The sequence below is a fragment of the Carcharodon carcharias genome, chromosome 17 (assembly GCF_017639515.1).
Source record: "Carcharodon carcharias isolate sCarCar2 chromosome 17, sCarCar2.pri, whole genome shotgun sequence".
Lineage (NCBI taxonomy): Eukaryota > Metazoa > Chordata > Chondrichthyes > Lamniformes > Lamnidae > Carcharodon > Carcharodon carcharias.
The window spans coordinates 51,944,839-51,961,704 of record NC_054483.1 but is presented as its reverse complement, the minus strand read 5'-3'; the positions used below and the strand labels follow the sequence as shown (position 1 = coordinate 51,961,704).

Genomic DNA, 16,866 nt, shown 5'->3' with positions numbered 1-16,866 from the left:
CTCCTCCAGGTTGTCGCCTCCAGCTTCCGACCCCTCCCTCGCATTGAGTACGGGGGCTGATTCGGAGCTGCCAGCTGGCCCCACCTGTACCTCGATCCCACCCCCAGGATCAAGGCCAGAGGGGTCCTCTCTGGTCTCCTCTAAAGGTTTTGGGTCAGAGGGCAGCGGCAGTTCTGATGCCCGCTCTCCTCCCGGCACCGGGTCATCCGGGGAGCTCAGGACAAGCTCCTGACCCAAAACTAGGACGCCCGGTGCTAAGGTTTGGGAGGGAGCGGGAAGGCCTTCCTTTTCGCCGCCACCCAATGACCCGTTAACATTTTTTAAATTTTGAAAGCTACAGTCCCCCGACGAGCCAGAAGGTACCTTGGGGGTATCGAGGGTTCCTGAGTCGGGCACCACCTCAAGGGAGGTGCCTTCAGTGACCCCCGAGGGGCCCTGTTCAGGGGACTGCAGCAGGTTGACGGGGGTAACAGTGGTGGGAGTCGGTGCAGGGGTTTTGAGTTCCCCCAGAGGACAGGGCAAGATTTTACTTGGTGGAGACGCCACCACCTCTTCATCGGGGGAAGGGACACACCCAACTTCTTCAGTTTGGGCATCACCCACCTCCTCCTCCGAAGCGTGACGTCTCTTCCGGGTCAGGCTGGGGGCTAGGGAGACCTCCATTTCCGAGGCCCCCTCCTCCTTGTCCAGCCCTCCCGGACACTCCACCCTCTGGGTTTTGGGCGTTAGATTACCCGGCTCGGGGTCCCGTGTCTTTTCCCCGCCGGCCCCGGGAGCACGCGCAGGGACGACGCCGGACCCAGCACTCGGCGCCTTAGCACCCACGGGCCCGGGAGCACACGCGGACACGACGCCGGGGCCGGATGATGTCTTTTCCCCCGAGCCGGTGCTTGCAGGTGTTTGAGGGTTTTGGGGCGTTTCAGGGACCGCCTCCAGGTTGCGCGTCTTCCTCCGCGCCTTCTTACGGCGTGGGGGCTCTCCCCCCGCCTCACCGGCAGCCGAGATGGCAGTGGCCGCCGGCGTCGCTTCCCCTTGCGGGGAGGGAGATGGAGTGGTGGCGGGGGGAGGAGGGGCAGTGCCAGCCGTGGCCGCTTGGGTGGGGCTCGTGGCCTTGGAGGCGGGGCAGTTCTTCCTCACGTGCCCCGCCTCCTTACAAGCATGGCACCGCACGCCCTCCACGGTCCAGAAGACCCGATAGGCGGTCCCCTCAAAATTGATAATGAAGGCCCCCTCCAGGCACTCCTCCCGGGCCAAGCAGACAAATACCTTGGCGCCGGAAGGAGTACACATGGCGGAGGGCCGAGTCTTTGAGGCCGAGCGGGTTTGGTGCAACCCCCGACCTGACCTCCCCCAATTTATTAAGGTGGGGGAAGAGGAGCTCACTGGATAGAATAGGCGGGACGTTCGAAATAATAATTCTCTGGGCGGTGGCCTCAAGGGGGTCCACCGCCAGAAAAGTCCCGCCCACAGTGAGTCCTTTTTGCAGGGCGAGGTGCACCGCCCGCTCGGACCTCAAGAAGAATATGGCCTTCCCATACATTTTAGAGGCCGCGACAATGGCTGAGGGGCCGACGACCCCAGCCATAGCCTTTACGCAGGCCTCTATTGTCATTTCAGGGTGAGCATAGCTCTTTACCCCAAGGGCCCTGGTGAGGAGGCGGAATGGTGACAGGGCAGCGGGAGCAGCTGGAGCCGCAGAAGCAACCACCCCTGCATAGGTTTTCTTTTTTTGAGGCCCTGCCACCGGTGACAAAACCGCCTCCGCATTAGCCCTCGAGGGCCCGGCCACAGGCGATGGTGAATTGGCCTTAGGGCCAGAGTCACGCCCACCCTGGGAAGGATTGGCCATTTTGTTTGAGGAAAGGGGGTGGGGGAGAGAGGTAGAAACAACCTCCCCTCTTTTAGGCAGGAGAGGAGAGGAGGGAGAGGAGTAAAAGACAGGGAGGCACAGGAGGGAAAGAGGTAAATGTCCAGGTGGGTGTCCTCGATGGTGGATGGACGGTGGGTGGGGGCCTGATGTTCTTCAGGCAGGGGGAGGCGATGTCTTCACCAGCTATTGCTGGCCTTACTGGGAAAAGGGCTGGGTTGGGGGGAGGGGTGGCAGAAAGATGGTTTCAGCACACACACACACCCTCCCTCTCTTCCTTCCCCAACTCCTCTGGCAGTCTTCTTGCCTCCCCCTACAAAACACAGTCCTTAATTGCCCCCACCTTAAACAAAAATACACAGTTCAGACACCCACCTAGGATGTTGTTTTTCAACTCAGTCCTGGCCTCCTGGCCTTCCTGTCCTGTGGCAACAGCAGCAACTGTTCTCTTCTCTCCCTCTCTCTCCTTTGGCACCACAGGGGCAAGGCAGCAGCAGCAGCACTGGAGGAGCAGCAGCAGAAGCAGCAGCAGCACACAGCAGAAGCAACAACCCCAAAGGCAGCAGCAGAAACAGTTGAAACACTGAGGAGCAGCAACACCAACACCACACACCTTCTCTCCTCAGTATCAGGAAACCAACTGAATCCACAATTACCTCCACGAGATCGTTAAGAAAATGAACTCTTGATGATATTTCAAAGTTTTGTCATTGTGAGATTTGAACTCTTGATACTCTTTTGAGTAAACCTGTTTCCATCTGTTTCAGATGAAGTTACATTGTTTCATAGTTTGCCATTGTGAGATTTGAACTCTTGATCTGGGGGTTACAAACCCAGTACCATAACCACTTGGCTATTTAGGCCAAGCCCACAATGAACATGTATAGTGACAAAAAAATTGCTTATTAAAGGCCAATCATGAGGAAGCCTGTAAGGAGGGAGAGGTGGTGGGAGCTAATTAAGAATGGGAAGCACACTGAAGTCCAGGCAAGATCTGAAGATACTGTTGTTAAAGACAGGCATGGTTTGGAGATATCATCAAATCCTTAAACAACTCAGGTGCTGCTCTTTATTACATGACATAGTATTTACAGCCCAACTGATCTGTGCCATTGTTTAAGCTCCAACAAGCCTCCTCTCAATCTAGGGTTGGCTTGGAGTCTCCAGGAATTGAAGATCAATCTCCAGGACACTGCTGTGTTCAACACACTGCAGAAAAATTATTGGACATGAAAAAAGGTTGTTTTGTTTGGTCATTTTCTTTGAATATTTCTCTTTACCAGATATAAAAATATTGAAAATTGGAAACAAGGCAGCTGTTTGGTTGATAGTCAAGCATCACTCAATTGGTTATCACGTCTTTCTGCTTTCCAATTGGTGTAGGAAAGCACTGCCTCACAAAAATGGATGTGTTTGCTGACTAATGGCTAGAACATGGCAGCAAGTCATGTGCTGAAACTTCCAGAAATACATTTAATCGCAATTGGCAACCCTATCTCAATCCACCTCAACTCACTCAATCAACACATTCTTCTATTCCTATCTTCCTCATGTGTTTATGTAGTTTCTGCTCAAATACATCCACGCTGCTTGACTCAGCCACTCCACTTGATAGAAATTCCACATTCTAAGTAAAGAAGTTTCTCCTGAATTCCTTATAAACCCCTTATTTACTATGAGTAATGCACAATGAAAGATACTGACAGAATTTCCTGCAGCAGAGCATTTAATGGTGTGTCCCGTTAGGCTTGATCCTGCACCACTCAGCTCAAAAATCTTTACCCACAAAGTTTCTGAAGTGTGAGCTGTTTACAAAGCACCTGAGACCTTAGTGAAAAATGGGATAAACAGTGTTTCTGCTTAATCATTAAGATTAAAAGATTGAGAAATAAACAGAGACTGAGAAAGTGGGCAAACTAGAAACAAATCAGGTATGGAAAGAGAAATAGAGGGGGGAAAAAATTGATTAGGAGAGAGAAAAACAGACAGAAGGGAAAAGAAAAATAAATGGGAGTTAAAAATAACATTCTTAAAATCTCTAATAACAATTCACAATCTGAAGGAATGAGGCTCCAGACTTTAAATTGGTCACTTTCAGGCCAAGAGGTTGATCAGCAGCCATTAACAATTATCACATTATTAAAGGGATACTTAAACTGTTAGAGAATAAGCCTAAACTTCTGTGGTGAGTTTATCTGGCAATTAATATGCAAATCCATCAAGTTCATGCAAATTACAGAGGAGGTTAAGGGCAGGGTGCTGCTTTCTCAAAACTAATGGCGAAGAGACACAAACAATCGACCAACCTGCAACAATTCGCAATTCATGAGGTATGTTTTCCTCGCCACAAGTTGCTGACCAATTTGCACATTAATGACCATGTGTGTCATTCATATGTCATTTATTTTCAGCAGAAATTGGACCACCAAGTACAGCTACAGCCTCTTTAAAAATAATGAATAAATCTAGCATCCATTAACTGAGCAACATGTCTCCTGAATCTTTAAAAAATGTATACAGAAGGCAATTTTGGAAGCCGATTTATCCAAGTACAAGCCAGAGTTTGTATCAGGGCCAGGTCTCAAAGTGGCTCCTTCAATCAGTGCGGCCGACAAGTTTGGTACTGATTCTGATTGTGAGGTTTCATAAATTTAAAGTTTTCTCAGGTTAGTTGGGTTTTAGTGACAAGTTAAGTTGCCCAAGATAAGAGAACTTCTGTCCATTTCAGAAAGGCCAGTCTTCTAATAGAAAGCAGAGAATGTGTTGAATATTAGTAAGAATATTAGCCAAGAATCATTATCTATTAATTTTTATTTTATATTTGAAGAGAACTAAATATATTCTATAATCTACTGTATTATATATTGCCATATTATAGTATGTTACCATTAATAATCCTCCTCTGTACTTTATAGCTTATGCTCTGGTTTTAACAATGTGTTTATTCTATTACTTTCAAAACTTTAATAGGTTACAGGGAGACTTGTATCCAGAAAGTTAAATACAATGAGAAGAGTTTCTATTTGACCACAGAGTTTGCTATATTAGCAAATACTGAGTTTTTCTGAAGATACACTCCTGCTCATAAGGAGGAAGGACCCAATTGCAGGAGAATGCAATTTGCCAGAATGTCCAAGAGAAATATTTGAGCAACAGTCCAAAAATGTAATACATTTGTCATCGTGGTTTTAAAATAAATATATTCCCAATGACCCAGGGGGAAATGCAGTCAAAGGCCTGTTACATATTTTAATACAATATAAAAAATGAACATAAACTAAAAGATGAAAATATTTAAAGCAAATGTGCAGTTTTTAGAAATGTGTGAACCATGATATGAATTATTTAGCTTCCTTTGTTTATACCTTTCAAAGAAGTGGTCATCCAAATTTGTTAAAAATGTTAAATGACCTGAACATGGAGGAATCAATACTTACCACCCAGCCACTCTAATTACTGCAGAAGTTCTGTTCATCTTACCTCAAGGCATGTGGTTCATCATTAGAATTATCTCCTGCCAGTGGCTGGTATGGCAGACTTCTAAATATAAATTTTCACAAAGTACTTTTCCCCAGATTACATCTTTTATTACACTCAAGTCACTTTTGCATCAAACTTAATATCTTAAGAAAATAAAACTTTCAGGATATAAAAATGTAACCCCCTCATTACAGGCTACACACACACATGGTGCCCTCTCCCACTCTCTCACGCACACACATATAAACACACGGTGCCCTCTCACGCGCGCGCGCACATGCACACACAGGATATAGAAATGTACAGCTCAGAAGGAGCTTGTTGAATTCATCGTGCCTGTGCTGGCTCTTAGTAAAAAAGCAATCCAATTAATTCTAACCCCCACCCGACCTTTCCCACTCCTGTTCTTTACCATTGCTCTGCAAATCTACCTTTTCAAGTACTTATCCAATTTCATTTTGAAAGTTGCTATGTTCAGGGCTTGAGCACAAAAATCAAAACTGACACTCCAGTGCAGTATTGAACCGAGGCCTCATCTGTTCACTTGGGCAAGTGTCAAAGATCCCATCTGAAGAAGAGCAGGGGAGTTATCCCCTATGGCCTGGCCAATATTTATTCTTCAATCAACATCACAAAAACAAGCCATAATCACATATTTTTGTGTTTGTGGGATTTTGCAGTGCACAAATTGGTGACCATGTTTCCTATGTTACAACAGTGACTACACTTCAAAAAGTACTTCAATGACTGCAAAACCCTTCTGGGAAGTCAGGTGGTTGTGCAAATATAAATGTGAATCTTTTTCTTTAAACCTGCTTTAGGTTGTGCACCATTCTCCACCATTCCTTGTAAGATGAAACACATTCATACTGGTGCGGTGACTCCATATAATTCTGGAAAGCGGGCACGTTCATGAGGAAGTCAAACACCTGAGATGATCTGACTCTGATAGGACGTTGCTTAGTTTGCAGTGTTACTCCTGTCCACCGCAAAGCAAGTTCCCAGCTTGTTCCCAGTTTAAGGCTAATTTTGGATCCTCACAATGTTCACACAAACAGCAAAGCATGGGATAAAAGACCCATAATATCCAGTGCACAGAGTATTTGAAAAATTGCAGAAATTTCAACTTCCCAAACTGGAACCTCCCATCTCAGAGTGAGAGCACTTGCTGCGCAGGAGACAGGGATCAATTCGAAGGCAAGTGGACCCAAATTGAGCTTAGACTCCTCCAAGTGGTAGTTCATGAGTTTGCATAACACAGCCAATTTGTCCTGACCACTGGAGAAAAAAATAACTTATTGGACAGGGGTTGGAAAGAGAGTTATTAACACAGTAAATATCTACATGCCAGATTGGAAAATGGAGAGAATTCAGTAACTAAACTCCATTAACGGAAATCCCAATCACACCACGCATGGAAATGTTCAGACTAATCTACATTTAGGGATCCTCAATTAACAATGTATTGTGAGGACTTTTAAGTACATAACACCAATGCTCTGGATTAAATGACACAGAAGGTGACATGGACTGCAGAGGTTCAAGAAGGCAGCTCACTACCACCTTCTCAAGGGCAATTAGGGACAGGCAATAAATACTAGCCTAGCCAGCAACACCCACTTCCCCTGAAAATAAATTGTCACCAGACAGCTCTTCTAAATCTGTCCATTTTACACATTTTTATTTACTAAAAAAAAAGTTTGTTTGCTTAAAGGTAAAATCTAATATTTTCTGTCTGCGTATGAAATGAGCATTAAATCGTCAGGATTGAGTGAGAGAAGACAGTTCAGAAGCATCCTGTTATTGGAAATACCTTGTTTAGCCAGAAGATGGTGCACTAATAAAGGCGCTACATTTGATGGGTCAATCAATCTACCTACTGAATACTGTCGACACAAAATCACGTTTGGAAATATAATATTGACCACTTTAGTTGAGTCCTAAATAATAGACTCCAAACCTTATTACACTGAAAGCGAAAAAAAATTGTACTGTTGATCACAATCAGAATGTGAACATCCAGATATACTGTACATGTAAATTTAATCAAGATAAAATTAAAGGATATGATAGGAATCATAGAGAGAAACCATTTCCTATTGATCAGAGAATCCAGAATATGGAGGCATAACTTAAAGTTAGAGTCAGGTCATTCAGAGATGTCAGTAAGTACTGCTTCATGCAAAGGGTAAGAGAAACCTCAAACTCTTCTCCCCAAAAAGCTGTTGGGACGAGCCCAATGTCAATTGAAAAATTAGACTGATATTGTTGTTAGATCATTAAGGCTATTAATGGAATATGGAGCTAAGATCAGCCATGATCTATTTGACTGGTGGAACAGACTTGAGGGGCTGAATGGCCTCCTCTTGTTCCTATGTTCCTAATAGATACATCATTGCTTCTCTCTCAAACTTTGGACAGGCAGTAACTTTAATTTTCCAAATAGTTTTCCTTGGAAATTCTGCCAGAAAGACAAGTTTTTAAAAGTGTCTTTAAATTATGTAACATTCAAATTTTCAGAGAAAATTTTCTTTGGTTAATTGCCTTATTTATGTCCCAAAACTGTAAAAAAAAAGACAGAAATTGACATATTGAAATAAAAAGCAGTGTAATAAAGGAGAAAACATCTTCCAAGTACACAAAAAGGGAATCAACATATTCAATTTAGATTAATGTCACATATGCTCATTCCAATCTCCATAGCTTCAAGAAATGCTTAGATTTCTCCACCGACACAACATGAACTGTAGAAGAGTGGCCTAGGGATCATACACAGCCCCAACATTTGTCCTGAATAATACGGGAGTCTTGATTGGAAAGGCCTGTCTTGCTAAATTATATATTTAATCAAGGTCACGTCCAAATGATTTTTCTAATTGTGCTCACTTCCACTACAGTCAGTTAAGATTATGTGGATCATATCTGTCGCGAACTGGAGCCTCTTAACAGTTGCAGCACGGGGTAAAATTCTATGTTTAACGTTTATCATAGGATTGAGTGAATTAAAATTTAGCAAAGAGTAATTTGTTTTAAAAAAACGTTCAGTCTCAAGATGAGAGTCAGGAGAAAGACTGGCATTTAATTGTCCATTTCCAGTTACACTTATTTATACGGCTTGCTAGGCCACTTCAGTTAAGGTATTGGGGCTGGAGTCATAGTTAGACCAGAATCATTATGGCACAGGAGACCATTTGGCCCATCGTGTCTGTACCGGCTCTCCAAATGAGCAATTCCCTCACCTTCTCCCCATAACCCTGCATACTCTTCCTTTTCAGGTAACAGTCTAATTCCCTTTTGAATGCTTCAGCTGAATCTGTCTCCACCACACTCTCAGGCAGCGCATTCAGACCATACCCGCTTGCTGTGTGAAAAAGTTCTCTCTCATATCGCTTTTGCTTCTTTTGCCAATTATCTTAAATCTGTGCCCTCTCATTCTTGATCCTTTCAAGAGTGGGAACATTTTCTCCCTATCTACTCTGTCCAGACGAAGGCACCAGTCTGGGTAAGGACAGCAGGTTTTCTGCCTGAAGGACATTAACGGACCAATTGGGTTTTTACAGCAATGCTTTAATTAATTATATTTCCAGATTTTTAAAACTGAACTCAAAGTCTCAATCTTCCAGGGTAGGAACAGAACTCACACTTTTCCCAAATTATTAATCTCAGCCTCTGGATTATGAGCCCAACAACATGGCCAATATACACTGCTCCATTTCAGTCATTTGAGAAAACTGCAACACCAAAAAAGACATCTTTTTTTAAAACTCTGTTTGCGAGAACCTTGTGTTCCTCACTGTGATGTGTTCCAAGTTCCAGCCTACAGTTTTGCCTGTCGGGATTTTGGTTCTTCACAGTGGAAAGCAGATGTGCTTCACAGGTTAGCAGTTCACAGTAAAGCTTTTCCCTGACAATCCACGAAGCAGCAGAGAGCCAGTCAGTCGATGTTGCACCACTGACAACTTTCCTCTGCTCAAAGTTGAAATAGTAAACGCAATTGTTAGCCACATTTTCTTCTAATTTTCTCTCTCTTCAATTGCCCTTTTCAGTCTATTTTCTGATCAATGGTGTTAAGAAAGGCTCTGTGCTGCTTTCAAATAACGAATCCTTGTTGCCTTTTTCATGAAGGGATCGAGACGGAGTATAATTTGAGTGACATTTCAGGAATTAGAGGGGCTACGATGCCAAGCTTGCATTTTTAACTTGCTAAGGACTAAAGCAGGGAGGAAAGACAAAGGGAGATCTAATCAACCCATCATTTAGAAAATTGGTCACAATTCCAATAAGGTTCCGCGTCCATGGGGTGAACCCACTCCTTTCTGACTACTGTTTTGAAAGAAAGTACTTGCGTTTATATAGCACCTTTCACAACCTCAGGATGTCCCAAAATGCTTTACAGCCAACTCAGCACTTTTGAAGTGTTAACCAATGTTATGGGAAATGCAAAGCTAATTTGCATGCAACAAACTTCCACAAACAGCACTGCGATAATGGCCAGATAATCGGTTGTAGTGATATTATTGAGGGGTTTATATTGGTTAGGGGGATAACTCCCCTACTTGTCTTCAAATAGTGCCATGGGATATTTTACGTCAAACAGAGAGAAGACAGACCTTGATTTAAACACTCATCTGAGAGACGATCCCTCATTGTCTCAATGCTGCAGTAGAACATCAGCCTTTAAATCTCCTGAGCCCACAACCTTCTTACTCAGAGGCAAGACTTGAAACAAATCATCCAACATTAAGATGTGGATACACTGGAAGGCATGATCTAACTGAATGGAGGAATGTGCTTGAGGAGCTGAATTGTCTACTCTTGTTCCTATATTTTGTTTAAACGTATATTAAACTGAAAAAGTGTTACAAATTTTGGTCTGCTCATTCCATTCAAATATAGGTGTCTGTATGTACTTGATAGTTGGCACTCCTACAGAGAGCTTTGTGTGATAAAATTGTATGAATGGCCTACTCCTATGCCTGTTTAACAGGATCAAGGGGCTGAATGGCCTACTCCAATTCCTGTTTAACAGGATCAAGGGGCTGAAAGGCCTCTTCACATTCCGAAGAAGCTTATGCCGCGAGTCGTGGAGGCTTTCCCGTGCCTAGTGACGCATGAGGCAGACAAGGCAGATGCTTTTGTCCGTTACCAAGGCTAATTTTTCCTGGAACAGGTCACCAGCCTGTCGCAGAGGCTGTAGTTTGAGGGGCACCACTCTGCATTAAGCATGGCTGACCAAGGGTCTCTCAACTCTTACCACTTGTCATAGACATATTGGAGGGATTTGAAGATTAATAATCAACCTGTTTTGGCGATATAAGGAACGTACCTTCTGTGGCCAATTCCCAGGCAGACTACGCACTGCGCCACTAGACCCCATCACGCTGTGAGTAGAGTTAGTTAAATCGGGTTCACTATTCTACTTGTGTAGTCATGTTAACCCCAGGCCTTTATCTTTCCATTTTATGGTCCACATGAATAGTTTAAGGATAAGGTTCAATTTTGGTTTCCATTGCCTATTTTGGTTTAGTTAGTCATTCAACAGAAGGGCCCCTAACTGTGACTATAACATAGAGATTCAGTGGGAATAATGAACCTCATGAGAAGGAGCAGCAGCCACTACAAGCAACAATGCATGTAGGTGCATTGAATGCATCAGTCACAACAGTCCTGGTCTTTGAAACCCCTTCCTAAAATAACTTTGCCTCACTCCCTTTCCCTTTCTTCAAAATCAAGGACATTTTGAGCTTTCAAGATCAAAGTTGAAGTAGTCCACACCCAAACGCAACAAGACCTGGACAATATCCAGGCTGGGGCTGACAAGTGGGAAGTAATATTTGTGCCACACAAGTGTCAGGCAATGACCACCTCCAACAAGGGAGAATCCAACCATCGCCCCTTGACATTCAATGGCATTACCATCACTGAATCCCCTCCTATCAACATCCTGGGGGTTGCCATTGACCAGAAGCTGAACTGAACTAGCCACATGAATACTGTGGCTACATGAGACTGTCCACCATCTACGAGGCACAAGTCAGGAGTATGATGGACTATTCTCCACTTGCCTGCATTAGTACAGCTCCAACAACACTAAAAAAGCTTGACACCATCCAGGACAAGGCAGCCTGCTTGATTGGCACCACATCCACAAACATTCACTCCATCCACCACCAACGCACTGGATATCATCTACAAGATGCACTGCAGGAACTCACCAAGACTCCTTAGGCAGCACCTTCCAAACCCACTACCACTATCATCTTGCAGACAAGGGCAGCAGAGAGATGGGAACACTACCACCTGCAAGTTCCCCTCCAAGCCACTCATCATCTTGACTTGAAAATATATCACCATTCCTTCACTGTTGCTGGGTCAAAATCCTGGAACACCCTCCCTAACAGCACAGGGACTGTAGCGGTTCAAGATGGCAGCTCACTGCTACCTTCTCAAGGGCAATTAGGGATGGACAATAAAAGCTGGCCTAGCCAACGACGCCCACATCCCATTAATGAATATTTTAAAAATTGTTAGGTTAGGTTAAGTTATCAAGGGATATTGTTGAAATGTAGTCATTGGTACAGAAAGAACTTGGCATATTTGAATGAGGAGTAAATTCCAAATGTAGTGCAACTGACTAACTGGGTGAAGCCTTGGAGTTTGGTGAGAGGGGAGTTTTCAGTGTAAATTTGGTTCTTAAATTCTGCTCTTAAAATTTAATCTAATCTGTAATTAGCAGAAACTGGAAAGTACTGTGTAAGCAGGCTAAGTTCTTTCTTTCTTGCAGTTTAGGCAGAGTAAACTCACTCTCAGCTTTAGGAGCTGAGTTGTTAATTAGCTAACTGGTTGAATCTGATTACCGCAGGTCTTGTTCAGTGTACTAAAAATGCAGCCTTGGCAAACGGAGTGCAGCCGACTAACTGGGTGAAGACTTGGATTTGCTGAGAAGAAGGTGTTCATTTCCTCTTTCTATCTTTCTCACCCCATAGCAATTGGTTCTTGCTCTAATACAGGGAAAGGAGCTAGCTGTTTGGTGAGTATCTGGTAAGTAGGTAAGTTCTATTCTATCCTCAAAGTTTAAAATAGTACATAATATGGTGTTAAATTAAAATATATAAGAAAGCAACATAAATAAGTGATTAATATAATTAAGCAATTATTTAAAACACATTAAGGATGGCAGGACAGGTAATGTGTCAAGGCTACAGCCATGTGGCAACTCCTGGATAACACTGTGATCCAGGGCAAACACGTCTGCAGTAAGTGTGTGTGTGGCTTGAGGAACTTCACCTCAGAGTCAGTGAGATGGAGGCTGAGCTGCAGACTCACCGACACATCAGGGAAGGGGAAAATTTATACCAGGAGGTAGTCACACCACTTAGGATAGGGTCTTCAGACTAAGTCAGTGGCCAGGGACAGGGGGGCGTGCCTGCAAGTGAGGCAGGTAAGGGGACCCAGAGGGCAGGAGTGCAGGAGTGTGAGCCTCTACAATTGTCCAGCAGGTTTGAGGTTCTCTCAGTTTGTTTGGGTGAGAGTGGGGGCTGCATGGTGGATGAGCAAACTGACCATAGCACCGTGGTACAGGGATCCATCCAAGTGGGGGGGAGCAAAAAGGAATGTAGTGGTAGTAGGGGACAGTACAGTAAGGGGGATTAACACTGCTCTCCGTAGCAAAGAGCAAGAGTTCAGATGGCTTTGTTGCCTGCCCCGTGCCATGGTTCAGGACACCTGCTCAGGGCTGGAGAGCAACTTGCAGTGGGAAGAGGAGGATCCAGTGGTCATTTACCTCCGTATAGGTACCAACAACATAGGCAGGACAATGAAGGAGTCCCCGCATAGCCTGTATGACGAGCTAAGCACCAAATTAAGAAGCAGAAGCTCAAAAGGTAATAATTTCTGGATTATCACTGAGCCACATACAAATTGCATAGGACAAATAAGATTCGAGAAATGAATGTGTGGCTCGAAGACTGGTGTGGGAGAAATAAATTCCAGTTTGTGGGGCATGGCACCAGTATTGGGGAAAGTGGGATCTGTACCATTGGGACAGTCTACACCTGAACTGTGCTGGAGCTGGTGTCCTCGTGAGCCATCTAACTAGGGAGGTGGAGAAGGTTTTAAACCGAATAATGGGGGCAAGGGATCAAATTTGGGAAGATGTAGTAAACCAAAGAGAGACAGATTTTAATGTGGGAAATCATAAACAGGCTGTGACAGGAAGGGACAGAGAGTACAAATCTAAGAGTAAATCAATAGATAAGGCTAGATGCTACAAAAATAATAAAAGGACAAAACCAAAGGCTCTACATCTAAATGTACGTAGCATTTGAAACAGAACAGATGAAATGATAGCACAAATAGAAATAAGTATGATCTAATAGCCATTAGAGACACATGGCTACAGGATGACAGATTGGGAAGGGTATGTGACATTTAGGAATGATAAAGTTAGGAAAAGGTGGAGGGGTGGCTCTGTTAATTAATGACAGTATTAGCACATTAGAGAGGGATGACCTATATTCAGGAAGCCAGGATGTATAAGTGGTCTGGGTTGAGATCAGAAATGATAAAGGCAAGAAGTCACTTGTGAGAGTGGTGTACAGGTCCACTAATTGTAACTACACGGTAAGACAGAGTATAAAAGAGATAATGGGAGCTTGTCAGAAAGGTAGAGCAATAATCATGGGGAGTTTTAATCTACATATAGACTGGAAAAATCAGATGGGCAAAGGTAGCTTAGATGAGGAGTTAATAGAATGTTTTTGGGATAGTTTCGTAGAACAGGACGTTCTGGAGCCAACCAGAGAGTAGGCTATACTAGACCTGGTATTGTGCAACGAGATAGGATTAATTAATAACCTCCCAGTGTAGGAACCCCTAGGTAACAGCAACCATAATATAAGTGAATGCAAAATTCAATCTGAGGGAGAAACAAGTCCAAGACTAGTATTTTAAACTTAAATAAGGGCAATTATGAGAGCATGAATGCAGAGCCAGCTAAAGTGAACTGGCAAATGAGGTTAAAGGACAGGTCGATATGGATTCAGTGGCAGACATTTAAAGGGTTATTTCAGAATACACAGAATAGATACTTTCTTATGAGAAAGAAAAATTCCAAGGGGAGGGCCCACCATCCATGGTTACTAAAAAAGTTAAAGACAGTGTCAAACTTAAAGAAAAGGTATATAATTACACAAAGACAGGCGGCCGGTCAGAAGATTGGAAAGAATATAAAGAACAGCAAAGAATGACAAAGATTAATAAGGAGGGAAAAATTAGAGTATGAGAGAAGGACACATGTAACATCCTGGAAACAGCTGCAAATCAGGAAATGGGAAGGAGGAGCTTGGGAAAATTCCAATCACCAGGGAAGTGGTATTGAGCAAATTGTTGGGGCTATGGGCTTACAAATCCCTGGCTCCGGATGGACTTCATCCCAAGGTCTTGAAAGAAATGGCTGGTGAGATAGTTGATGCACTGGTTTTAATTTTCCAAAATTTCCTAAATTCAAGCAAGGTTCTATTAGATTGGAAAATAGCAAATTTAACTCCTTTATTCAAAAAGGGAGGGTGACAGGAAGCAGAAAACTACAGGCCAGTTAGCCTAACATCTGTTAAAGGGAAAATGTTAGAAGCTGGTGTTAAAGATGTTATATAGCAGGGCACTTAGAAAAAGTCAAGATAATCAGGCAGAGTCAGAATGGTTTTGTGAAAGGGAAACCATGTTTAACCAATTTATTGGAGTTCTTTGAAGGAGTCACATATGCTGTGGATAAAGGGGAACTGGTGGATGTACTGTACGTAGATTTCCAGAAGGCATTTGATAAAGTGCCACATCAAAGGTTATTGCAGTAAATAAAAGCCCATGGTGTAAAGGGTTATGTACTGGGTATTGGCATGGATCGAACACTGGCTAGCTAACAAGAAGCAGACAGTTGGCATAAGTGGATCTTTTTCTGGTTGGCACGATGTGTGGCATCTAATGGATGGTTGGCAGACAAGGGGCCACAGGAATCAGTGCTGAGGCCTCAACTTTTTACAATTCATATAAATGATCTCGATGAAGAGACCGAAGGAATGGTTGCTAACTTTTCTGACGACACAAAGATAGGTAGGAAAGTGAATTGTGAAGAGGACCTAAGGAGGCTACAAAGTCACATAGATAAGTTAAATGAGTGGGAAAAGATCTGGAAAATGGAATATAATGTGGGCAAATATGAAATCGTTCATTTTAGTAGGAAGAATTTAAAAAGCTTATTATCTAAATGGTGAGAGACTGCAGAGTTCGGAGATTCAGAGGGATCTAGATGTCCTGGTGCATGAATCACAAAAGGTTAGTATATTGGTATAGCAGGTAATTAGGAAAGCTAATAGAATGTTATCATTTATTGAGAGGGGAATTGGTTTCAAAAATAGGGAGGTTATGCTTGAGTTGTACAGGCCATCGATGAGACCACATCTGGAGTATTGTGTACAGTTCTGGGGTCTCCTTATTTAAAGAAAGATGTAGATGCATTAGCAGTTCAGAGAAGGTTTACTGGATGAATACCAGAAATGGATGGGTTGTCTTATGAGGAAAGGCTGGACAGGTTAAGCTTGTATCCACTGGAATTTAGAAGAGTAAGAGGTGACTTAATCCTGTGGGGTCTCGATAGGGTGGATGTAGAGAGAATGTTTCCTTTTGTGGGAGAATCTAGAACTAGGAGTCACTGTTTTAAAATAAGGGGCCACACATTTAAGACAGAGATGAGGAGAAATTATTTCTCTCAGAGGGTCATGAGTCTTTGGAACTCTCTTCCTCAAAAGGAGGTAGAAGCAGAATCTTTGAATACTTTTGAGGCAGAACTAGATAGATTATTGATCAACAAGGGTTATCGGGGATAGGCAGGAATGTGGAGTTGAAGTTACATTCTGATCAGCCATGATCTTATTGAATAGCGGAGCAGGCTTCAGAGGCCAAGTGGCCTACTCCTGCTCCTAATTCATATGCTTATATGTTATCTTGCAATAGAACAGGACTTTAATACCTGTCATTCACTCCTGTTGCTTCAGGTTATAAACCAGGAGTTTCTTTGTCGCTTAAATGGCTGTTACTGAAATTCCAGTAGCACAAGCTCAGCATGCTGTAACTACAAATATTTCCACTCTTCCTCACATACTTTTGTTTGAAAATAAAAATTGGTTTATGTTCCAAGACGGAGCAGCAGAACTTAAAAAAAGTGAGCTCATGCTACATCTTATCAGGTCCTTTATCTCTATCCATCAACCCCCAATTCGCTTAAGTAATTTGGCAGGAATGACTGATGCAGCACATGTCATTTCTCACCCAACCAGAATTGACTCTGCATGACAGGATCCTGCTGAGAGATGAGCAGCAAACAACTAAGGTTGCCAACCGTCCAGAATTGTCCTGGAGTCGTCCAAGATTAATCTACTGGACACTGCTGGGAACAAACCCAGGAGAAAAAGTATAGGAGGGTTAAAAAATTGTTTTTCATTTTCTTCCAACACTTTTTATCAGTT

General features: G+C 43.3%; 1 long non-coding RNA gene across 1 annotated transcript in view; it reads left to right on the top strand.

Annotated features, from left to right (window-relative positions):
• LOC121289782 overlaps window positions 1-4,994 on the top strand; it is a 71,796-nt gene extending 66,802 nt beyond the window's left edge. Inside the window, exon 4 of the long non-coding RNA XR_005945649.1 lies at window positions 4,838-4,994. This is a non-coding gene — a long non-coding RNA (uncharacterized LOC121289782). The remainder of the gene's footprint in view (window positions 1-4,837) is intronic.
• Window positions 4,995-16,866: the final 11,872 nt, after the last annotated feature.